The 27457-nt window shown below is 39.0% G+C and overlaps 1 pseudogene; it reads left to right on the top strand.

Annotated features, from left to right (window-relative positions):
• The first annotated feature begins 6132 nt into the window (after positions 1-6132).
• On the top strand, positions 6133-7256 carry LOC139466064 (heparan-sulfate 6-O-sulfotransferase 1-like; annotated as a pseudogene).
• Positions 7257-27457: the final 20201 nt, after the last annotated feature.

Raw genomic sequence — 27457 nt, 5'->3', positions numbered from 1 at the left:
TGTATAAAAATACTTCGAATGATGTTGAACTTACATGCCCTCTTCGGGGGACAAAAATTTTATGCTACTTCAACCGCCCTCGAGGGTTCAGCAAGTAACAATCTAAGTTATAAATTAGCACTAAAGATATAAAAAAACTCAGTATTTACATAATATTTGATGAATTAATTCTATTTCCTATAAAAACCACAATATTAAATGAGTATTTACATGACTAAAAAGACCCTTGACTGTTTTTACACTATAATATTTATCCCTTGTGATGTAAAAATCAACACAGTCAAGCAGAACATCTTTTTAGCAATATTCCAGCAATATCACGCTTGGGGCACCAGAAAGGGGCATGGTAAGCGTGGTAAGCGAACACTTTAACCACTGGGCTACCCAACTGCCCCTGTTCCACCATAGACGATGGAGCCGTTTAGATCAAGATTAGAACGGATCAGTGACCCGTATAAATGTAAGAGGGTGGCTTGATCTTCCCACTTTGAATTAGATACAACTTTCAACAAATCAGGTGCCTTCAGACATTTAGCTTTAAGTGCCTTAATATGTGGTAGGAAAGTTACATGGTAATCAAAGATGAGTCCCAAGAATTTGGCCTCCTTTACAACTTTGATAGGGGTGCTATTTAAAAATAATGCAGGGTCTTTATGAGGCTTATATTTTCTGCCGTGGTGTATCCAATTAGTTTTTGCTTTAGAAAAGACATATTTGTAACTGTCTTTCTATCGTATGCATATTGGTACCACGACAAGATAGATTAAAATCATCCACAAAAAGTGATCCATCTACTGAATCACTTCGAACCTTTGACAGACTATTTACTTTAATACTATATAAATTGACAGCCAAAATACTGCCTTGCAGAACACTCTGATCTTGATTATAATGGTCAGACAGGGTTGTACCCACTCGGACTTGAAATTATCTGTCTGTTTAAAACTGAGATATAAAATGAGGTAAACCTCTCAAGCCAAAGTCATGTAAATCCTTTAAAATGCCATGCTTCCAATAGTATCGTATGCTTTCTCAAGATCAAAGAAAATGTATACTACATGTTGTTTGTTTTCTATAGCATATGTAACAAAGTATTTTAACCGTACTAAATGATCAATAGTACTATTCCGGAAACCACACTGAATATTTGTGAGAAGATTATTGGTTTTCAGATACCAACTAATCTATTATTCACCATTCGTTCCATGGTTTTGCAAGCACCAATAATTTGAGGGATCTGTATTATCCCGGCCATGTTTTGGTATGGGCACTGACTACAATGGCATTATGCCACGAAGGAGGAAAATTCCCTGAAGTCCATAGTTGGTCAAAAATATCTAAAAAATTCTCAAGACAAGATTCAGGCAAATGCATCAATAACCCACAGTGGATACTATCATCCCATGCTGCAGTATCATGAGCTTGTTCAAGAGTGGCATGTCGCTCATGCAATGAAAATACTTCATTGTAATCTTCACCATTATTAGAATCAAAAATAACTTTTTTCTTTTCCTGATGTTTCTGATATCTCTGAAACTCAGGGACAAAAGTTTTCGAATATCAGGATTTGCAGATGACTTAGGAATTGTTTGGTCTACAACTCTATGGGATCTTTTACATTTCTGAAATTGTCAGACTTCATTTTTGCATACAAGGAACAATTTGCCTTTGTAAAATTCCACCACGATGAAAGTGGGTCATCATCCGGTTTTACAGCTTTTCGAACAGTAGGAAAGTGATCACTTCCACAAAGGTCGTCATGTACATACCATTCAAATTCATTGTAAATATCTGAATCTGTGATGGACAGATCAAGTGCAGAAAAGTTCCGGTGGCAGGATGTAAATAACTGGTCAGCTCGCAGTCAATATACTGTGTCTGAGAGGGGTATTCATGTTAACTGCAGCATAATATCTCAGTGGGCTAGCACTATAAAATCGGCATTATTCACACACACACACACACACACACACACACACATGAATGCACGTCGCTATATAAGTTCAATAATCTTGGACGCGACGTTAAACCACATTTCACCTCATCATCTATTGATTGTAAACCTAATCCTGTGTGTTTGAATATAATTTGTAAATTATTCATTGCGTTTGTGTTGTTCTGTATTAATTTCACAATTGAGTTCTGTATGAACCAATGTTTGGTGTAACCTTCGCATCTCAACTTGGGAATCACCTAGGAAAAATACGTCTTTTGTTGTAAGCCGCTGGCATTACTACGCATGAAGAACAAAATATACGAAAAGCCTGATTACAGATGCGTGTTGAAAAACGTTACGTTCCACTTGACACTATGTAGAAGTCAACACTGTTAAACAATATGTCTTTAAGCCCGAGAAAGAATGATATATCATGTACAGCATATTATAATCGAGTATGGAGACGAACAGGATCAGCATCCAGAATATATCCAGGAAACTGTTCCAATTGGAGGTAAGGCTGTTGACAAGTTAAGTCATCCGTACATGTGCGGGATGTTGTTTCAAACGATGCTGATTTTATTTTAGTAACAATACATTTTGAGTGCCTAATTTGAGTGCGTAATTCTGGTGATATTCTACAGACCATGACAAATGTTATAAATTGACGTAAAAGCCTCTCAATTAGGCAGAGGTTAAATTGATTCTGATTCAGTTTTGATCCTTTCAGTATTGATATGGCACACAAGCCATATTCTACAACAATTCGCCACAAAAGGCGTCATGTTTTCCCAAAGGTCAAGGACATCCAACCGCAAAGCCATGTGTACAATGCCTAAATCCTATTTCATCTGACCAAGAGACAACATTTAGCTCCTGTGCCGATTCAGAGGCAGCGTATATCCCAGGTTTAATATCCTTGTCGTCGATACCTACTGAAAGGAAGGCCGGGTGGTCTCAGTTTGTACCTGCTACCTTGACAATGTAGCTCGTTGCTGATGCAGCCATCAACTTGTTTACCTCTCACAGACGCGATTATTTAAAAGCGTTGTGATATCGTGCGAATATTGCTTGTTTCAATGACAGTTTCATTTACATACATTTAAAAACTAACTGAAATGAAAATAACAATGTTCACCTCTTCCTTATACATTATTACCAGAAATATATCAGGCAGCGGTAGATGATATGATTGTGATTTTATTTTATTTGCATATTATATTTTCGATAGGATGTGATTTCAAAGAAATCCCTGACACAGTAAACAACGTGAGGCATCACATTTCACAGATTATTCAGAATATGATTAGTTTGAACTTTTGTTCTGCCAACACATCTTCAAGCATGTATGCGACGGAATTGTTCATAAACTGGAGAAATAAGATTTCCCTTTCAGTGACAAGTAGTTGTAACGGAGGCCATGTACTACTGAAGTTAGAATTGATGACGCCTCCCTTGCTCTTCTGCCGACGTTGTGAGTACACTGTATGTGTGTGAAATTATCATACCAACAGTTTCATTATTCGATGTGGAGAGTTCTGCGGTTCGTGGGTTTGAATCCCGAACTCGCCCATATTGTGATCACTGGACTGTTGCCATTGTTCATGGGTTTCATCCAAAAGGGCAGGCGACGGAAGTAAACCATTCGAAATGTTTTACTTGTGATGATAATGGCAGCTATCGTCTGTTTTGATAAGGTGCTGAGTGATGTACATGTAATTCAAGTGTGCCTGCACGTTGAGGTAGAAATGTTATTTATTCGTGGAATGCATAAAACTCGCAATCTATTGATTGTGTTTCGAATCACAGATACTGACACTTCATACCGTGATCTAATGGGTACCGTTTTACAAAAAACGGGTGTCGAGGATGAGACGATGTCTAACGGCTCTCACTGCTGCGTGTTCCCAGTCGAATCGTCCTTTATTATTTAATTCAGTGAGTTTTCTGAAGTTTAGTTGATATTTTCATTACAGTGAACATAACGCGCTTGATATTTCACTGCAGTAAAGATAAAAACTTCAACCGAACTATCTAAATAAAAGAGTTACCTCAAAGCAAATTGTCTCTCTTTATCGTAAGTGTCTAGCCCGAACACAAACTGGTGACTTACTCTTTACGTTTGTTCCATAATGACAGAGAGTTATTTATGGAGTAAACATCGCTTCTTGCTGTTAGTTGTTCTTTTGAAAATGTTTCCTCATAAACTGTAATTTTCTCATTTAACTCGTCTAGGGCCATTTTTGTTACTTGAACAGCATGAATTCTTTCGCTTCTTTGCGTTCAAATATAGCCAGTTGTGATGTGGCATACCTCGCGGAATAGATCATTCATCTCATGATCTAATGGGTACCGTTTTACAAAAGCGGATGTCGAGGACGATGTCCAAGAGCTCTGCTGCTACATGTTCCCAGAAGAATCGTTTTTGATTATGTACTTCAGTCTGAAAGACTGAGTTTTCTGAAGTTGAGAAAAGTGATATTTTCATTACAGTGAACATAATACTAAATATTTCACTCCAGTGAACATAAACACTTAAACCGAACTGTTGCCATACACGAGTTACTTCGACGCAAATTGTCTCCAGTACATTGTCTATATATATAGGCATTTATAGAGTAAATATCGCTTCTTGCTGTTTGTTTTTCTTTTGAAAATGTACTTCATAAACTGTAAATTTCTCATTTAACTTGTCTGGGGCCATTTTTGTTACTTGAACAGCATGTATTCTTTCGCTTCCAACAGCGGTCTCGTAGATTTCAAGAACATTTTTTGTTGAAGTTGATTTTGTATATAATAATTTTGACCCTAAATATTTTTGTTACTTTTGTTTATATTTTTTAAAGATTTTGCAAACATTGAACTACTTTTTAAATCGCAAATACATGGGGTGGTGAAATTACGTTTCAAGCTCTTACATTTGTGATGAAATACTTTAATTTTCCGTAGAAAACACAAAATGTTTATAATTAGTAGGATATTTGATGTGTCTCATGAAATATCATGTTTCTCTCATCTCATGACAGGGTGAAAGTAGTGGCGTAACAAAATACCTCTATTTATTTACACATACGCGATGGTCATCATAGTGCTTTTCTTTGACTAACCTTTACTAACATTGCCACACGAAACCTAAATTGATACCAATTTCTAGTCAACTAAGCAAGTTAATTCATGCAGGAAACATCCTGAAGGGTAACATACCGTTACTTTTTCCATGAATTATTTTTCCACTGAATATCTTGGGAAACCATTAATTCTAAATAATGAATCTTTTTCCCAGACTGAAATACTGTCGATCTCAATATGAAAGTGTAAAGATAGCCACTGGAATCAAGCAGGAAAAATATGCTAATGTTAAGCATAATTTGTATGCAATGTCAAACATCAATAAGAATGAATGTAAGTATACGGTTGAAATGACACGATGCTACAAAAATTGTTGTGAAATATCAAGCAATCGTTACATTGAATATTGATAAATAATATAGGTGGCAGGAAAGGTGGATAGGAATAGGATTTATAACCGTCGTTGGTTTTCCATGATGACATGTGTCATCTTTTCACTAGTTTTCGAGACATTCAATGAACTTAACACTGTTCACCTAATAAATGTTCTTCTCATTTAGATTTGTCAGGTGTTTCCTACTAGCTTCTCTCATGGTACAAAAGGTGCCACTGATAATCGGATTTACATCCGTGGTTGGTTTTCTATGGATACTGTAGGTCTTGAGGACGCTGTAGGCATGTATAAGCGGCTCCTAAAACCCATTCCTTCGTCGAAAACCATTAGGGAAAAGGAGGCACGTTATAAAACTATGTCACAGTAAAGTTTCATTTTCTTCAAGGTCATGTGCATTATTGCCCGAAATTATCGTTGCTCATGCTCATAACTGCGAATCATGTCAAAGCTTGTTTTGTACTAAACTGTAACACCGTTTGTTGGAACAGACTCGTTCAGAGTGAACACGCTCGGAATAAAAGTTTCCCTGATTAACTAATCTTAGTATGCATTAATGTTGCTTCAGTTACATACATACGTCACCAACTGTAATGATACATTTTCTCTTTGATGTATCTTTTCATGACATTTCTACAATACCAAGCAAACATTTCGACAATGAATGGAACGAAGGGCATGGATGGCAAGAGTGGTCTAGGGTTCCCTTGGACAAACTAGACAATGCGAGCCGAGAATGTCGTGCAATGTCGAAGGGGAAAGGTGCCAGTTTCCAAACTTTCGCTGACTGTCCACAGAACCCTGCCATCAACAGACACACACAAATGTTAGCACATATGTCCTCTTACAACTACTAGTAAGAGGACGCTTGTTGCATGGAGAAGTGGACCCCGAAACTTAGGCATTCGTCGGAAACCACTATCGGAAATGAGGCACATAAATGATGTCACAGTAAAGTTTCATATTCTTCACTGTAATATGCATTATTTCCTCAAAGTATCGTTGCTCATGCTCCTAGCTACGAATCATGTCAAATTTTGTTTTGTACTAAATTGTATCCCCAATCATTATGACAGACTCATTGCTGGAATATTCCTAAAAGCGGCGTTAAACCATACTCACTCACTCACTCATTTGAGATAACTGGTTTCAAAATTATATTTGAGATAAAATTTCATATCCGTGATTGACGCACTACATTCCTGAATGTAATTAGTATGCATTCGGTTACATACATACGTCAACAACTGTAATCTCTCTGAAACATGACACATATTCTCTTTCAGGTATCTTTACATGACACTTCTACGATACCCAGCACACCATTTCTACCATGAGTGGAACGAAGTCAAGAAGCATGGATGGCCAAAGTGGTCACACGTTCCTTTGGACAAACCAGACAATCCTACCAGAGAATGTCGTGCAATGTCCAAAGGGAAAGATGACAGTTTCAAAACTGTTACTGGCAGTCCACAAAACCCCACCATCAACAGACAAACACAAATGTTTGCAAATATGTCCTCTTACTACCACTAAAATGTCCAAAAGGCGGTGCTATGATGAAATGTTGAGCAGTGCCAAAGATGACCTTCTATGAAAAGTATAGCGTTCTTTGGAATAACTGAGTATTTGTACATGACTCAAGTGTTGTTCGAAGAGACGTTCAGTTAAAAGTAGTTGGTAACTATGTTCATCCACCTCACATGCACAAACACATGAATTCTTACGAAAGTTCACGGTGAAGAATTTGGGTCCATTTCTACGCTCAACAAATACAATTTCTTGCTGTACGATTATGCACTAGAGTTGTTCTTTGAACGATATGACCCACTAGTCACATACAGGGTTACTGAATCCTAACACAGTGGGTATATTTTCACTGTCTGTTTCTGTTTCTCGTTTCACCATACAACTTCTATACATTGTGTCTTTAAAAGTTACTCTTTCAAAGGTATGACAGTCTAATCACATTTAGGACTACTGAATCTTAACAAAGAGGGTATTTTTTCACTAAATGTTTCTGTTTCTTGTTTCACCATGCAGTCTCGATTAACCATGTCGAAAAATATGAATACTTTATGATCGACTAGTGTCGATTTTCCGTTGCTTCGTTTTAACTTTTGAAATATAGGAACACATGCATACCACCATTTATAACCAAGGTTTTGTTTGTTTGTTGTTTAACGCCGTACTCATTAATATTCCAGCCATATGACAGTGGTCTGTAAATAATATCTGGATTTTAATGCTCAGTTTATTCTTACACATGGTGAGAACGTCATTTGAGATAAGGATAGCCGAGTGGTTTAAGCGTTCGCTCGTCACGCCGAAGACCCGGGTTCGATTCCTGACATGGGTAAAATATGTGAAGCCCATTACTGGTGGCTCCCGCCGTGATATTGTTGGAATATTGCTAAAAGCGGCGTTAAACCATACTCACTCACTCACTCATTTGAGATAACTGGTTTCAAAATTACATTTGAGATAAAATTTCATATCCGTGATTGACGCACTACATTCCTGAATGTAATTTTAATTCATTGTTAAATTACTCATGCTCCTGTCGAATGGAGACATGTTATTCACGCCAAGTCCCTTCAGTTTCTTGTTTGCCCTGTTATTTTGGCAATTGTGTCGTATGCAAGTATTTATGCAATAAATATATACATATGTATCCGTTTATCGTCTGCTACCTTAGATGCTGCGGTGTTGGCAAGGTCATGACTTTCAAAATGGCCTCAACAGTACTATCTGTGTAAACGATTGTGTGATCGACGGATAAAGCCAAAGGGCAGGTTGTATCCAGTGTGGCACCCCTTGGAACATACAAAATGTATAACATTCGTACTTATACTGAAGAGATGCGACACGTTTCAAGGTATCGTCTTGCCAAAATATCTGACACTCTAACGTCAGTGTCTCTCCAAATTTGTTCATGACAATCCCAACCAAAACACACTATGTAAAACAATGTACAAAATTGAAAACGGCAATTCGCCAGCAGGATTCGAACCCGCGAAGTCTGCATTGAAGGCTAACGAATGTAGTCATCTGCCACGAGAAATGGTATAAAAATAACAACTAAATATTTACTTACATCAGAACTAATCCATATATGAACTGTGAAATGTGTTTAGGCAATTTTTATACAGTATGTTACTTTAGGCATTCTAGTATTTCAACTGTACTTGTGATTTTGTAACGTTTTGTTCAATGAAACGAGCAGATAGAAAAAAAACACACACTATTATATTCATCAGGACTATGATTGCTCATAATAGGCCCATCAAGACTGGCAAGAAATATTTAGGTGAATGATATATGTGCTCGAATTAGTCCAAAATGAATGGTATACTTGCCCCGGGACATTTCATAACCCAAATTGGCAAAGTGCGAGGTGCACGTGCGAAAGGCTCGGGGAACACATTTCACGTGCTTCACGCTGGGCCGACTCACACAGTGTTTCACAGTTGAGCATAGAGTTCCTGAATATCTTTCAAAATACCTTTAACAAAACAATGTTTTTTAAGACTTTTAGGTGAAATAAATATTGGACAATGTATAAGTATGTTAGACCACTCGGACCCCAGTGTCTAATCGTTGAAATGAACATCTCGACGTGCACCATGGTTTAATTCCGATCCCATCTTGCGTGGAGATGGACTCCGACGGTCAAGGGCTTGCTTCAGCTTGGTGACTTCAGTGAAAGAGCGGATACTGACCACGAAACAGGGACCACACAGAATTTGCAAGATGAATGAAAATGAACAGCTTCTCGAGCTTTTGAGACACCAGGTCCAATCCATTATTAAATTGTTTTCGTACTGATCCGCTCATTTCTTTCTGATGCCCAGAGAACAGATTTGCGACAGCAATTCCAATCCGTCATGATATAGTGTCGGTGATGTTGCCTTGGCATTTCATCTTGGACCGTCGATGACATCTGTGAACTGAACAAATACTGGAGGAATTGTGTCGCAAACTTTTTTGTTCACTAATTGGTCACATTTAGAAATATCCTCCACATGTCTACCATAAAACATTTATTTTCGCATGACACTCATTGAATTCTTCGTTGAAAATGCATGCTCGTTTGTACCTCAAAAGTTGATTTTATTGCTGTATATGTTCAGTGCCACTTCCTGTATATTATATATTCGAATCATGAATGCAGGAAGATACCCCTGTGCAGTTTTAGAATGTGCAACGGGAATTTTGTAAACCCTGTCTATATTTTACAAATGCAAGCAGTAGTGTATTTTTCACACAAAAACGGCAACAATTCTATAATTATTTGCACAAAGGCTGAATTACCATGACTAGGATTTTATACTGGAGTTGTCTTCATCATAGCAGAATCCTTCGGGTTTAAAATAATTGGAGCACCTTAGGCACCAGATCACAGTTTAAAAGAACATATTAAGACGTGACGTATGTCGCCTTATGATGCTTCTCTCTTTTCTGACTATATAGGGACATAACATTCATCATCCGAGTCAATATAGCACATAATGTGGACGTTACATGGCTGCAGTCGCGGTTAGTAAAGACTCGGAGCACATTTTTTAAAGTCTGTATTGTATTGTCTTCTTGAAAGGGGTCGGAGACTCTGCATCAACTGCCCACATGATACGCATCCAAATGTCCAATTCTGAACTCTGTCCAATTGGTTTTGGGTCCTTGGTGATCTGCAAACGTTGCGGAATGTACAATAAAAACATCCTCGATCATGTTGTTCTAACCCATTTCAATAACCATGCTTAGAGGGCCTCTGTGTATTTATATAAAATATTGAATCCTGCTTAACCCAACATGGAAACAACATTTAGCTCGATTTACAGCAAAAGAAGTCAGGGGCAGCGTATTTATACCCAGTGTCTAATGGTTGTACAGTACAGTAACTACGGTTATAACGAACACGCATTTAACGAACTGACTGATATAACGAACTTGATTTTCAGTCCCGTCCATCTGTTGTATAAATGTCATAGATATGTTCATAACGAACAACGGTTATTACGAACTAAAATTAGTGGTCCCTTCGAGTTCGTTATAACCATGGTTTACTGTAGTATTATGCTGGCAAAAGGGGGGTGCACGTGAGGTCGTGATAGTGTGTGACCTGGCTGCTTGAACCATTGCTGATAGAGTCACCATCTTGTTTGCCTGACAGACTATTAGGAAGCATCTTGATATCGCTTGAATCGTGCTTACTACTGAGAAAAATAACACAATTTAAAGACGTGAGGGATCACATTTCATAGTTTGTTTAGAAGGTGATTAGTTTGAACCTTTTTCCCGTCAAGATATTACCAAGCATGTGTAGAATTTCACAATCTCACTTACTTAAATCACGGTGGCTTTCATAACACATCAGGCTGCCACGCCGAGATCTCACTGAAATACATTTCCATGTGGTGTAAAACTCACTCACTCATGTGTACCTAAACCTTCACGTCGAAGTAAACCAAATCCACCAAAGGTGTTAATACAGTACATTGTTGTAGTGTCATCGGTATACACGACACTATGTTAGCTTCTTCCTTACACATTATTACATAAGTTAATCTGACAGGGTAGACTGTTTTGTTCATGATATGATTATAACTTTAATTCATTATTGATATTATATTTGTGTAAGGATGTGATTACAATACAAAATTCTGACACAATTAAGGACATGTGTATCACGTTTCATATGATTTTTAGTTTGATTAGTTTGAACTTTATTTCCGTCAATATATCTCCAAGCATGTATAGAATTGCACAATCTCACTTACTTCATCACAGTGGATTTGTATCCCATGTCAAGCCGACACGCCGTGATACAACGGAAATACTTTTCCAAGAGGCTTTTAACGGAATTTCATTCTTAAATACTGAAAAAGAGCTACCCTTCTATTGATTGTCACAATATGTGTGTGTGGAGTCAATGGAATTTAGACCTCTCATCTTGCAATTACATAGCCGCTAGCGCCATTGTAGCCATTGTCAGACAGTTGCAGAAATTCCTCTGCCAGAAAATCTTCTCATCCTGCTGTCATTGATCTGCTCTTTTCTCCACTGTAATTGGTTCAGTCATTTTGTCTCACGAAATATAATGCCGAGAGGTTACGCAGTTGAGTAAAAGATATTATTGACCGTAATACAATCTCAAGACCTTGATTAATCTGGAGGATAAACGTATTTCCTCCTTTGATCATGCATTTAGGCTATAGTTATCCCATTGCATTGCCAGATCTGTGTTGAATAAGGTACATCCTTAATAGTGTCACGACACTGAAGCTCACCTGTATATGTCTTATCACTTAAGGCATGCTACTGTCACAATTACTATCAAAACTGCTCTACAACTACAGCCTGACAGCTAACATTAACATCTTATGATTTGAAGAAAACATAATATCACCATAGAGCCATAAGAAATGATTTTTCCCTCGTTTGAAGTATTGAATTAGAGGGAAACTACTTTCTCCTAGTGGTACGTAATATAACCAAGGGAGGCAAATATGCCAGTAGATGGCGCTGATATTTGGGGGTATATAAGGGAAGGGTGTTGTCGCCTCTCTTGCTTGCTCTCACGGCAGTTCAATTAACAACATGACAGGTGAATTATCAACCGCGGCAAAACTAGACGCCATCTTGGATCGGCTAAATTCAAACAAGGCAGAAATTGAATGGCAATTCATTCGAGTTTATCTGCAATGCGGACAGAGTTTCTGCAAACATCTCAAGATATCAGGAAAATAAAAGCCGAAAAAGAATTCACCTGGAAACGGTAGGGAAACACAATTCAGTCTGGCTTCAACACAGAGTGAGTTGACGCATTGAACAAAATAAGAAGGTTAATCTACTCTGGAAGTTTATCAGAAGCTGACAGTGATATTGGTTCAGAGAATCAATATAGAGAATCCAGAGAATACAGCAGAGGAATATGATAAAGATTGCAGGTTCATCAGAAGGTGGTTGGGAAACTACGTGACAAATGATTTAGTAGATGATTCTGACGATGATATAAGAACATTAAAAGGACCGATTTAAAAGCAGTAAAACAAAATCAAGCAAATACGAAATCAGAATGCATCGTATTCGACAAGGTTAAGAGCCAGGTCAGCTACTTTCGCTACACAACCCGTGCTGTTTGCTATACCTTCTTCTTCTGCTGCGCAGTCTATTAAAAAATCAACAGCCGGCTTTTTCGAGGTAAAAGTCAACGACAGGGATCATGTTTTCACTGCGGAGAGTTCACGCACGCAAATGTCCAGACTGCAAGTTTGTCAGGCAGCGTCCCTTCAAAAACCGCCACGTGCACGCAGTAGAGGGGGCACAGACCATGGTCCATCAGTTAAGTGTCATCTCCCTTATTTTGTTGTGTCTTAAATTGTCTGAAAATTACTTTGCATATGGGCAGGGTGCTGCAGAAATTGTCGTTAAATGTCATTTGAAACATAATGAAAACTTTTGACAAAAGATAGGTGCAAACGACTTTATATTAGATATAAAAAATGGATGTGTATGCCACCCAAAATGTACTTACACAATAAGAAGTGTGCCTAAAATAACGCTGATTTGGTGTGTGAAGCTGTATCAGAGCTTGTCAAGAAACAGTTGCTTGTTGAGTGTGATACTCAGCCGTGTGTTATTAACCCCTGTCTATCGCTATACAGTCATCGGGTAAGAAACGCTTGATTTTAGAACTGAGTATTGTCCAAAAGAAAGTTTATCAAATAAAACTTTAAAAATCAATATATATTAAGACTTATATATGTCTCACTAATGCAACCAAAAGTATCCGATAACAAACAGCAGGAAGAATTGACAATTTGAGTGCAAATCATGCATTTTGACACCATGCAAAAGTACTGTAATAAAATTGATGACAAGCCACGTCAAGAACACATCAACCAAAAGCATCAATAAAATATGCCACGTTTAAGCACTATACCGATGGAAAGTGTCGTTGGCATGCCGCCAATGCAATAACGTTTGTCACCATGACCATGATTGGTACAACGTTTACAACAGACTGGACAGACGTCAGAAAGGGGTAGCAGGGGGAGACCACGGCCCATGCCCTATGAAGACCGCCATATCCGGACTATGCATCTCAGTAACCGCGTCATTGCAGCGACTGCACAAGGACACGGGGTCAGTCGAAAGACAGTGTATAGGAGATCAAGAGAACGTGGTGTCAGAGCACGTCGACCCTACCGCAGACTGATGTTGACATGAGCCAGGCGAGTTCGACGGTGGTAAGTGTGAGACTGGGGATGCCTCATGTTCTCCGATGAGGGTAGATATTGCTTGCACAGACATGATGGTCGGCTGCGAGATATAGACGAATAGGTGAATGTTTAGCGCCAGATTGTGTTCAGCAAGTTCAACCATTTGTAGGCGGTAGCGTCGTGGTCATGGGAGATATATGCGGTCATTAGTGTTTGTGACAACAATTCGAAATTAATCGAGTCTACACCAGACAATTCAGTGTTTGAGATCATGTGCATCGATCTACGCAATAGGGATACGTTGACATGCAATCTACCACGTCACCGAGCCTGACCACCCGATCTATTTAGTGTTCTTGTACGACAAAGGTGTCCTCGGTGTGAAGATGACAGTAGAAATTACATATATTAGTACGACGCAAACAATACAAGCTGTAAATAACCTATTACAATGACTAATGATACAGGATCAAGGATTTTATTGGAAACGGTGGATAAATAATTCCACATAGCCGTCACGTCACTACATATTTACGCAGTACACGGTTGATCAGGGAGACAGAACCAAGTCTCAATCCAAAGCTATGGTGAAACGTGCACTGGGTATACATGTACACACAAGGTAGTGACGTTACAATATTATGGTCATTTGCTGGTCATTCCTGATCCCTGTTATCGAGTTGCTCGTTACTCCATGTTTGTATTTTCGGAATTAGAAGTGTTGAAACTGACAACTCAACTTATCCTGGCCTACTAGTAGCTTGAATTAATGTATGGCGTCAACAGCACTGACAGTACTCGCTCCAAGCCGTCAGTAGTCTCATAATCTTCAGCAACCCGTGCTTGCCGTAAAAGGCGACTAACGGGATCGGGTGGTCAGGCTCGCTGACTTGGTTGATACAGGTCATCGATCCCAATTGCGTGGATCGATGCTCATGATGTCAATCACTGGATTGTCTGGTCCAGACTCGATTATTTTACAGACCGCCGTCATATAGCTGGAATATCGGCGATCAACAACAAGCAAACAAACAAACAAAACAGAAGTCTCACGACACGACACACAATATAAAAGGGTTATAAGTTCAGGATATAAATAATAACATTTTTTTCCATTATCGTGTTGTTTTTGTTCAACAAAGTAATGAAACACCGTTTGACAAGGATCGCCCCTTTGGCCTCATAAATCTATATTCAAGCTGTCATATCTCCATTCTATTACGCGCAACCCGTCACTATGCCGCACTCAAGAACGGAGCACGTGCCTTAATTGAGACGCATTCGTAAGTGCACTGACATTTTGTCAAGCAATCGACCGTCGTTGTCTTCATAGACTTCAGGAAAGCTTTTGAGAGTACAGATAGGCAAATGGTGTGAGAGAAAAAACTGCAACATCGGGTTTAGTCGCAGCATATTTTCTTCCCTTGTGTCGCTATAAAAGGATGGTCAGTGCTGGGTACGGCTCAACGGACTCTGTTTAGCTTGGTTTGATGTCAAATGTGGACTGAAACGGGGATTATCTTATCTCCCCTCCTTTTTAAATTGTACGTTAATGATAATTGAGATGCCACTGGGAATAACAATCGACGAAGATTGTCTCAGCATATTTGCTCATGCAGATGACATAGCCATCATCGCTGACACAGAAGATAATATAAACCTGCAGCTTTTGTTTGTTTTGCTTCTTTTGACGGTGGTCGGTGAATAATCGAGTTTGGACCAGACTATCCAGTGATTAACATCTTGAGCATCGATCCACGCAATTTAGATGCCTGACCATCCGATCTTCCTCTATGTAATTTAGGACATTCTGGGCTAATTATCGAGCCTGAGTATGTATGATTTGGCCATACCTACCTACCTTTGTCATGTGTAATTGTTTGTAATTAACTCCTATCAAACAACGCTGAGAGAATTTTGTCATCGACTTGTCACACCGACCTCTTATGAGGGAAAAATAAAATATATTTCTACAAAAAAAAAAGCAACGGATTAGTGTAAGTGTAAGTCCTGAGCCATTTTGCTTAAGCGTTACAACAGGAGTGTAGCAAAGTCTCGTTAGCAAATAAAAGCGACGACCCTTTTCCATGTTTTATAATTCCTGCAAAAAGCAGAGGTGATTGCACGATTCCCACTATATCACGAGCTTGTGTTTTTGATTCACTATCAAATTGAGGTGATACCGGGTGTCCGAACAAAGGTGAGCGTATCCTGCCCCATTGGTGGCATCCGTAACAAACACATGCAAAGGCAAGTCAACTGTTCACATGGAAACACACGGGAAAATATGGTACAAGCATATATATATATAAACATACACTCTGGCATTTGAATGTCTATTTATTTATTTTAATAATTTATTATGGTGAAAACCTATGGCAACATGGGGCTTTGAACTTTCCACCCCCACCTCGTAGCATATTTAATGACAAGCGTCCAACAATGCCTCACGCTGCTTTGTTGAAATATCCTTTCGTTTTGTGTTTTAACATGAGGTGCTTCAGTTCGGAAGTATGTATAAGCTAAATACAGGACATTACTATAACAGCATGTCACTCGACAAAATGATACACAATTCATTGTATCTCTTTCGTTTTATTTCATGTGCACAGACAGCACAAAAAGTAACGTTTCACTGGAGAAGAGATTCCATGAGATCTTAAGATAATTTATACTTCTTGTTCTGTCAAATTTGTATTCTGTATTATATTACAGCAATACACAGATCAGACAGATCATGTTCAGCGGTTATTATTTAAATTCTTAAAAGTTCATATGATGATAATATATCTGCGATTAGATAATATGTTGTTTTAGAGAGAACATTTGTGTCTCGTGCGTGATATTCAAATTCCGATACGTAGATACCTTACCTCTGCCACTTAAGGGGGCACGGGTGGCCCAGTCGTCTATTCGCTGTGAAGAGTCGCGTCCCTTGGGCACGACAGAAAACTATGTTTGTGGGTTCGAATCCCGGGTCGCCTCGATTATGTTTCTAGGTTTGTCAGCACCATACCCGTGCTCGAGAGTTTCACCGAAGTGGTAAACGTCTGCAGTTGAGAACTGCTTCGTCCTTTTATCCCACATTAAGCTGACACACCGTGATATAACTGGAACAATGTTAAAAGCATAGTTAATCCCAACTCAATCACACTGCCACTTAAGCTGCCATTTAAACGACAGGCGACTGGACAAATGATTCTTGATAAATTGCAAATTACACAGTGGATAAGGATAACGCACAACCTCCTTTGGTGCACTTGAATCCCTGTCCCATGCCATGTAAATTAGCGAACCGACAGCTAAACAACGACTATGAGACGGATACACATTGCCGCATACCAATGAAACTGCAACAAGTCGAGATAAATCTGAGCTGAGTGTGCCTTCACATGGCTAGCTGAGTGATTTCTAAGTCTTTCTCATAATATCATCGCCATTCTTGAATGCCGTCTTTGGTAAGAGTAATGGACAAAAAGTGTAATTGAAAAATCTCATGCACACTGTTACTGTGAGGAGATTAATCTAGGTTGTTTTTTTAGGGTGAAAGCCAAACACAATCATAACAGAGATATGCATTTTTCGTGCATCGCATGGTGGTGTCACAGTACAAGAAGAGGAATTCAAGATGAGCGCCTCAGTATTCGTGTGCTTGAGATCCCTTCTTAAACGGATCCACAAAGAAGAACACACTCATCTCAAACGAAAGCCTTGTCGTGATTGTGTTGAGAACAAAATATGTGAACCAAACGTGCCCGAATTTAGAAGTACATACTCAACTAATCTTAATCAGCTTACATCAAGTTGAACTTACGCTTCAAGTATATCGATGATCGCTTTCATATAAATATTTACAATTTGGGGCCATATTTCGTCAGGGCATCTCCAATAACTGTACTTTGTACACTGTAATTAGGATCCTACTAAAATGTTTGTTTCAAACTTTGAAGGACATTTAGTTGTTGAACAATTGAGATGCAACGATGAAGCTGCAAGAACATCACACCGTTTTGGCTTTCAGTGTTATATGTTGGATATTATACGAGGGGTACGAAAGGTATGCATGCAGTATGAATGTTGACATTCTTTCAGGTTTCTTTCAGATTTTCAAACCCGTTGTGTAATTTCAAGACAGATAATATTAGGACAAACAGATAATTAGATGGACACTAAAGCGCAGATCTTAGTTTTGGTTTGGTTTGTTGTTGAACGCCAATTTATATATACAACTGTATGGAACGTTTCGTAATAGGTATCGTACCGTGAACTAAATGTCGCGTTCCAGTACACGGTTCTAGCCCTTGGATTGGTAGTATGATTGTGGGATGATTCACATTGGTAGTATGATTGTGGGAAGATTCACATTGTCAAATGACAACCCTACTGCACCGCTTCATAAGTTATGATTATTGCTTGTAAACTATAGCAAAATATAAAGGGAGAAGTTCCTTTCAAAAATATGTTTTCTATGCATTTCAAAGGGCAGACTAGTGGTTAGAGCGTTCGGTCGTCTCGGCAAAGCTTCGATTCCGCATATGGGTACAATTCGTGAAGCCAATTTCTGGTTTCCCCCGCTATGATATCGCTGGAATATAGCTACAAGCGGCTTAAAGCCATACTCACAAACTCAATATACATTTTAAACAACCAATAAGGAATAAATCTCACATTACCACAAGAATTAATATTTACAAATCATCCAGCCTAGTGACATAATGTAACTGCCAATGTAAACTCTGCGGGCATTCCACTCAGAACTGCAGTTTTCAGAGAAACATTGACACTGTTAACTATGTGGATTTGCTTAAGTTGGAAATGCGTCCCATGATATAATTCGTCTAGGTGTTGACACACTGTATTCAATTCCTCCATGTTTGTCTTCCAGTACCCATCATTACGAAAATACAATAAATCATGCCCTAAGTCACAACTTCATCAGATACATGTAAGTTCCGACGTACGGAGTAATCTGCTTTTGTTTTGTAAGATGCTCATTTCAAGTTCATGCAAAGGCAAAGCAGTAATGTAATCACAGTCTGGCTTAAAACAAATTCAATCAAACGGAATCTATTTACTGTATTTATCCAGAGGTATAGGGTGCGTGACATGGGTGCATGATACTGTTACATACAGGACTATAGTTAGTGCCAGTCTGGCTGCATTCATCTTTGCTTACTGACAGCCTTGCGTTTACTCATCGGTCTGGGTGTTGACATCAAGACCAAAGCACACACCTGCATAAGCAGTTTCCTAAAAGTGTACTTCTAATTCCGAAATATCTCTTTGGGTTGCGCATCAGACGAAATATAAATATAAAACCAGGATGTGATAACAGTACACTACAGTCTGACTTTATCTTTTAATCAAAAGAACTATGTTCGTATTATGACACTGGGCATTTCTTATGGTTTTATAGCATTTATTATAAAATGTAGCTGCGGGTAGAGAATGGGTCTTCAGCAAACATTGCTTGCGGTGAAAGGTGACTATGCTTGTCGTCAGAGGCGACTAACGGGATCGGGTGGTCAGGCTTGCTGGCTTGGTTGATGCATGTCATCGTATCCCAATTGCGTGGATCGATGCTCATGATATCAATCGCTGCCTTGTCTGTTCAGGACTCGACTATTTACAGACCGCCGTCATATAGCTGGAATATGAGAAAGTGCGGCGTAGAAGAACAAACAAAACTATTCTTAACATTTCACAAAGTACTTTAATCAAGTTTGACCAAGTGGTTATGGCGTAACCATTTAATTATTAATAAGTCTTCGTCAAGAAATATATAACCATATTATTCTGGCATTTCCAAACGAAAGTATCAGATTTCTTCCTCAATGTAAGGGTGCTGCATTCATGACCAAATTCTCTTGTCTCTATGTCCCATAGTTACCAAATTGGGCTACACTTTATGTAACAAACAGTCACTTTTGCATATGGCATCAATATAGAATCAATTCATTAATTGTACAATATATGACAATATATTTGTTAAAAGAAAACTGTCCCTCACTAGTGGGTATATTTTTAGTTGTTGATATTTTACCTTTCTTGTTGATGCTTCAGACAGAATAGATTGTTTGATAGAAACCGGTAGTACATGCATACTAACAGCACTGTGGCATAAATATTGATCCTATTGTTCCATAGTTGCGATCCGTGATTACATGACAATAATAAGACATGACACTGTCCCTGCAGAAATGGAAATTCCACCATAATACGACCAAAATATTGTAATCCTTCACACTTTTACTTTACGAGCACATCATTATCCCAGTCACGCAATGTAACACATATAAATGGGATAACACTTTCTTAGTATAGTACAGTGCCTAGTAATTTCGGGGGTTGAGTCCCATCTGGGATTCGAACCCATCTCCCCGAGTGAGGCGCCTAATCGCCAGCACACAAAGTCAGCGATCTAACCCACTCAGGCACCGAGGCTTCCACAGAAATGAAATCTGACAACTGGTTGTCTAGATCACGTACTTTGTGTACCCCTCTGACAAGTGTAAATTGGCATGGTTCCCATGGCCGAAAGCTATGAATGCCATTTAGAAAGTGGTCAAATGTAACAAATGTTATAATTGGGTTGGGATAACACTTTCTTAGTAAAGTTACTTTACGGATTGAGTCCCATATCTTTTTTCCGTCGTACATCTATACGACATAATATTGAAAATCTTCCCTTGATATGAGTATGTCTTCTTGCAAAGCTCCGGTCCAAAAAAATCTGATATTTTGCTTTTCTTTACATTATGTTTCAGGTGAAAGACATTAAATAGTAAAGCTAGGTATGGGTAGGCTCATTTTAAAACAATATGCTCTGATAGCATTTTTAATACCTTGGAATGTTAGAAAACCATTTAATCCCATATCTTACTTTAAAGTATATATATATATATATAAACTGACTTGCCAGCTCAAAATCAATTTCAATTGTAGGGCCCATGCGTTTAGGACATCATTATAAAATATGTATGTATGAAGTATTAGGGATGATATATTTTGTAAAAAAGATGAATCTGCCAAATGTGTTTGCTTGTTTGTTATTTAACGCAGCACTCAGCAATATTCCAGCTATAAATAATTGAGTGTGGACCAGACATGCGCATCGATCCACACAATTAGGACACTACCAAGTCGGGGACCATTTGATACCGTTACGGCAAGCATGGGTTGATGAAGACCTATTCTACCCTGGATCTTCACGGGTCGAATCTGCCAAATACAACTTAATATTGGCTATTCAAAAAGCATCTTCCCGAGGCAAGGGATGACTTTAATAATCAGTTAACTCTCTTGCCTTGGGAAGATGTCCAAAAAGATGTCAGAGTTGACTACTTTGTGTTATAATTATATACTATCCTTCTGATTTTTTTAATCGTTTGAATCACAATGCCATCTTACCGGTACATTAATACTTTTTTCTGTAAGTTTTGCATTGTATAATCTGGGTGGCTAGGTTTGGATGCGAAAAGTTGTTTTTTTTTAAATTTGGGAGGAGCAGACATTGCAATACCACATACAGAGTATCCTAATTAATTAAAAGTCAAAACGATCTTCTTCGCTTATTGTGATTGAAATCCGTCTAGACGATATGTTATAGTGCCAAATAAGGTCTTGTGTCAGTCACTCTTCCAACAAGGTGATCGGAATAATGTCAAGAGATATTGCCGTGTTGACTCATGGGTCAATGGTTCCTTCATATATGTGCATCCCTACATAATTTCTGTGTTTAGGTATAAGTTTATTGACAGAAACACGTCAGTGTGGTTTGGAAAAAAGGTAGGGACTCTGTCCATACTATTTAAAGCAAAGAACAACATACACCTATATCCTGTGGGGAGCCGGTTAGTATAGGTCCCCGACAATCCATTGTATGTTATTGTGTTATCGACGGAATGGGCCCGTGATATAGCTTGACTGCTGACTGTTAAACAACAAACGAAACAAACTACATCTCCAAATATGTTCCTTCATATATATATATATATATGACGTCAAAGCTTGTGAATAACCAGTCTTGATTAACCACCGACACAGGTTCAAACTGGCGTAAGGGCAAAATAGCACAAGTCATTTACACAGGTTACTGATTATGTTTAAACGTACACAAACACAATGTTTGTTTGTTTTGAATTACGTCTGTTGTGTACAAGTGCAGAGATTCTACTGCTTACAGGTAAATAAAACGTTAAGAAAAATATTCGTTTTGCAACAGAGTGTGTGGGGGGAGGGGGGAGGCAGCTTTAATGTCTTCGCCAAAGCATTTTTTGTCTCAGCATAAATAAATGCTTCTGAACTTATGATGAAACTCGGGAATTCTAGTCCACAAGCTTAAACATCGACCCAGCTCAAGTACATATTTATCGTCAATGCGAGAAGACAGCCAGTCTTGATTATCCACTGAAACAGTTTCCATTTGGCAGAGAATTCAAATTAGCTGTGAAAGTTTTATTGATTGACCGCTGAAAAACAGTGATGACACCAGGTGTTTGCGAGAGTTTTCAGACAGTAAATCAAGCTTGTGTAAAACATTGTTATTTTCGATGAAAGTGCACATTATTGTATTATTGTCTGTTGATCAAATAGATGGGAATTTATTTGTGTTTGGTTGAACCTTCGTCTGAAAGCGAAGTTGTCATTATGTATGAGGAAATGTGAGAATTCCACATCCATACAAATTGCCGAATCTAAATTAAGTTATATAAATCATGTATACGTATTGTGGTAAATGAGTAGATATAGGTTAGGGTTTAGCTGCCCTTAAACTTCAGCATCTAAGATAAAACTTGCGTTGGCACAAATCAGGTGAAGTTAAGCAACGTCGGTCTCGGAGAGTAGTTGAATGGGTGACCACGTTAAGCAGCTTGTCTCCTGAGAGTTTCCTAGGCTTCGTTCCTTCCCCACACTGGAGCACACGTACCACATGTGGTGTCTCCCTGGGCAAGTGACTTCGTTCGAAATGTGCCCCTGCTCACCCGGCAGTGAGTGGGTACCCGGTAGGATAAAACGGTGTCTGTTAACCTTCGAGCGCCTCACAAGCGGCTTGGGTTGTAAACTCCCCAGGGAGCTGAGAATGAAAATCGAGTGCATACTGATGCATTGACCGGGGTAATAGTAATGTAGCGCTATCATCATCCACTTGGTGAATGGGATCTGGCGCATATGAATGAATTTATTATTAAAGATAGTTGCATGATTATTTGCAGCTAGACATCTGGTAGTGCCGTGCCATCTGAACGCCAATTATTGACGTCAAGGTTCTAACGTCGATTGTTTTCGGCAAATAGTTCATTTGTAAATTAAACTTAGAAAAGCTAAGCTTCGGCACATTCTTGATTCAATTTTGACTGTGTGACCTTTACAAGAGGTCCTCCGGGCGTCAAATACTAAACCATCTCTTTGACACACTAGATAAGCAGCTCATGTTCCAGCTTAGCTGCGAGGGAAATGTTTGAGTCATGTGACGTGAAAAGACTCTGCTGGGACTGATCTCTTCAGACTGTGGAGCCGCAGTGGTGACCGACGAACTAAATTCCTATGCGTTTGATTGACCAACATTATTACACATTTTCCCCATGGCGCCGGTTTCTTTCCAAGAACTATTTGAAAATTTACGCTGTGTCAATCAATAGTCAGGTGAAAACGACAAAAACGGCAGGGCGCATAGTTCAAGGTCATGCAGACATCCATTAATTCAGCTAAAATAAATATTTTTCCAATAGATTGACAAACGTCAGAAATTAAATTTCCAGGATTATTTTCAAATAATAATGAGTCGCCTTTAATAACATCTTAAGCTGATTTCCAAGAGGATGTTTAATCAAATATCTCACTGTTGAGGTTTATTCTAGACGAAAAAGGCGTGCAAGTGGCGATGAAGCTTAACAAAGAATGAAATACAAGACTTGAATATTGAATTAAAATGGGATTTGACAGTTTCCTATAGAAATGAGAGACGTCGTTATATTCTGTGCGACTCCAATGCATCTTCGTGGTCTTTATTGTGTCTAAAATGTGATGTTAATCCGTCGGCAATTCATGACAAGCGGTTCAGATACACCATCAACACTTCACGGTTTGGTTGCAAACTATTCCTTTGAATATGAAAAGGGTTTTATTTGTTTGAAACCATTTGACTTAGATTGGCAATCGACCCGTTACACCAATTCCTCCACCCGAAGTATTTTCGCACATAACGTTCGTCAATAGGGAGACGAGCCTTCTTGCAGGTTACGGAAAGGGGCGAGTGGTGACGAATGAGATCATAAAGGACAAAGACATTTCTTTAGACATCGGGGTAGAAAACGCCCACCTTTTCGCAAACATCTGGTATCAAAAGTTTGTTTGTTTGTTTGTTTAACGCCGCACACAGCAATGTTCCAGCCATATAACGGTGGCCGGTCAATAATCGAGTCTGGACCTGAAAATCATTAGCATCGATCCAGGCAATTGGGATACGATGACATGCATGAACCATGTTAGCGAGTTTGACCAAACGATACCGTTATACACTGAGGATAGCTTTGACATTGTGTTGTCTCATAATTTACGAATTGAAAAGGGTAGATGTGGGGGTATGTTTACGCTGTGAATCAGGCTACATGGAGGGTGATTAAAAATTTATATATTCTGTAAATTTATATTCTGATTTGAGAGAGAAATATTTGCCTTTGAAATTTGTAACGATGCAATTGTGAAATGAATTTGAAATATGAAGTAAGCTTCATAGTTCACAGTATTAGTTGTTATATTACTGTGTAAAGTTTGTTGGAAGGAATGTAATATCGCATTGTGACACATATATTGTGATGGACCATACTATTGTGTTTGGGTCACGCCACCTTCAATAAAAAAATGAAAATGAATGTCTACCATAAAACCTTTTGAAAGCGTCACTGAGGCCTTGAACGATGTAACCCTGATGAAGGAACTTTTGAGTCAGAGTCGAAAGACGCGCTTTCAATATAATCAATATCTTCAATTTAATTGCATTTCACCTTAATCCATGAAATATCTAATACTGAAAAAAATATATATCATCGCAAATCTTTTCCATTTCAGTTGCACACAATTTCAGGTGACTGGCATTTTACATCCTTAGTATTTTCCTATTTGGATGGCGATCCGCTCTGACATGAGCTGCCCAACAATAATATTTGACCAAAATTCATTAATATTTCAAGATATATAAGCTGCTACATCCTTGTCCATAGAAGTAGTTCGAATTTATTGTCTTGAGATGAGATGGTTAGGTAATGACCTCTTCTTTCCATTTCCGTGAGTTCAGGGCATCTTGTGTGTCTTAAACCACGCACACTTCAACCGAGGACAATATGATTGCGACCCTTTGTAAATGGCATCCCCTCCAATTAGATGTGACATCGAGATACAATGATGAAAACCACAAGGTCCTGGCGGTTCGATTTGACAGTTATTGTCTGGAGAATAGACTGGGTCCACTTGTAGTACTGGTCATGAGATGACCCATTCATATTTACCAATTACGAGTGCTGTCGATATTGACTTGGCGCAAATCGAAGAGTTTGAATGACTTGTCCTCGGTGAACATACATGAATGAACTCGTAGCTGCACTATGTTTGTCCGTCCATCAGTTTCACACAAGTGAGTGAATGATGTGTCTTTCAGTAAAAGGTTATCGTTATATTCATCAGCAGTATTCATACCATAACACATCGGTCTCTAACTAGATTGTTCTTGTCAGTCCTGTCTTTTAGGTTATGAGCAGCTTCAGGTATATTTAGGGTACGATAACAAGCAATCGATCCAATCTTACTCTCTTAAACAATACACTCTTCAAAAAAGGAAACGCACACGTGGTATGTAGTTCATTGAACCTGAATACAGATAAAAACGGTATATTAATTGGATATATGTTATTGGAAAATGTTTGTGGCCTGATATTCAACAAACGTTGCATCAAAACGCAGCCATTCTCGATTCGCAATGTCTTACACGGCATTGTTTTCACACTTGTTCAAAAATGTCATGGAGGAAAACAGTAAAGCAAAATGCACGTGCAAGTTATGGCATTCGTAACTCGTGGTAGTGGCGATAAAAAGGCAATGATAAACCAATAATTTGTCATTTAATTGTCAACATTTTTCAAGTTCGAAATTGGCGAGACATCGCAATGAGAACCAAAGAGCTCCAGGGGAATCGCATTCTTCTGTTGCACGCCACTTTAACGTCCACCTGAGCACCATTTGCAGCCTTAGGGACCGATGCACACAGTTCAATTCCACTGCAGACCGCCCGTGAACCGGCTGAGAACCACCCATGCACAGGTTGGCTTTTTTCGACTGTTCCACCTGCGCCATCGCAATGCAACAGGTACGGAGACTGCAGGACGCATCCATGGTTTGAGCAGGATATCGGACCAGACTGTCAGGACCATCTTCGCGAGGCTGGAATCCGACCCAGAAGACCAGATATGGTCCCTGATTTGCAACAGATCCATTAACAGCGACGCTTGCGTTGGTGCCAAACTTACATCCTTGGAATTTGATCAATTGGAGACGAGTGTGGTTTAGCGATGAATCACGATTTCTTCTTCACCGGGCCAAATTCTTCAACCTCACCTTCTTCTAATCATTGACTACCAGAGGGAGCTGTTTCAACAAGACAACGCTCGGCCGCACACAGCTCGTTTCACGGTAGACTACCCTCATAATGCCAACATCAACGACTTGACCTGTCCGTCGAGATCTCCAGATTTGTTTGTTAGTTGTTGTTTAACGCCGCACTCAGCAATATTCCAGCCATATGACGGCGGTCTCTAAATAATCGAGTCTTGACCAGGCAATCCAGAGATTGAAGTCATGAGCATCGATCCACGCAATTGGGATACGATGCATCAACCAAGTCTTCGAGGATGACCATCCGATCCCGTTAGTCGCCTCTTACAAGCATAGTCGCCTTTTACGGCATGGGTTGCTGAAGACCTATTCTACCCTGGATCTTCACGGGTCTGAGATCTCCAGATCTCAACCCAATCGAACCTCTCTGGTATGAACTCGACCGACGTGTACGTCAACGTCATAACACGCCGCTGACAATGCCACAACTGGCCAACGCGTTACAAGCAGAATGGCGCAGAATTGCGCAAGACAGAATTCGTGCACTTATCCAGTCAGTGCCGAGGAGACGCAGAGTCGTGATTGCTGCCCGGTACGGTCACACGAGATTCGGAGTTCAGCGCCTTATGTGACATGACAATGAACAGTTTTCAATGCCTTTGTACAACGACAACATGTGACTATCGAGCTCCAAAATTTCATTTTTGTATCTATGATACTAAATGAAATATATCGACTTTCTAAGGTACAATAAATTAACTAAACATCTACCTGTGCGTTTCTTTTTTTGAAGAGTGTATTTGTTTTCGATGAAAGACAGATAGTCAGATAGATCATGTTTATAATACTTGGCTTTTATCATATTTCTAATCCGGATAAACGAGCCTTGGCTAATACATGATCATGGAGAATGCAGTACATACATCAATCTTCTATACATATGTTTTCAAAAAATACCCAGGACAGACGGACACTTGTACATCTGCGTGATAATTTATTGTCATCCTATTTGTAACAAACGTCCCTGAATTTTCAAAAGAAATATATATTATTGATGAAGATGTTTTCACCTGCCTGGCAGCGAATAGCTGGAAGACTGCTGATGCAGCGTTAAACAAGTATCACTTACTCACTTTTAACATAAGCACCCAGAAGAAAAGCTTGAAGTCATATATATAAATTCTTATTCTTGGCGCGCTGTCCGTCAATAGTAAATGAGGGGGCGGTGGG

This window comes from Haliotis cracherodii, unplaced genomic scaffold (genome assembly GCF_022045235.1).
Source record: "Haliotis cracherodii isolate W230 unplaced genomic scaffold, xgHalCrac1.p SCAF_18, whole genome shotgun sequence".
In the NCBI taxonomy this organism is placed as follows: Eukaryota; Metazoa; Mollusca; class Gastropoda; order Lepetellida; family Haliotidae; genus Haliotis; species Haliotis cracherodii.
Note: the sequence above shows the minus strand (reverse complement) of the source record. Positions and strands in the feature narration are given on the sequence as shown.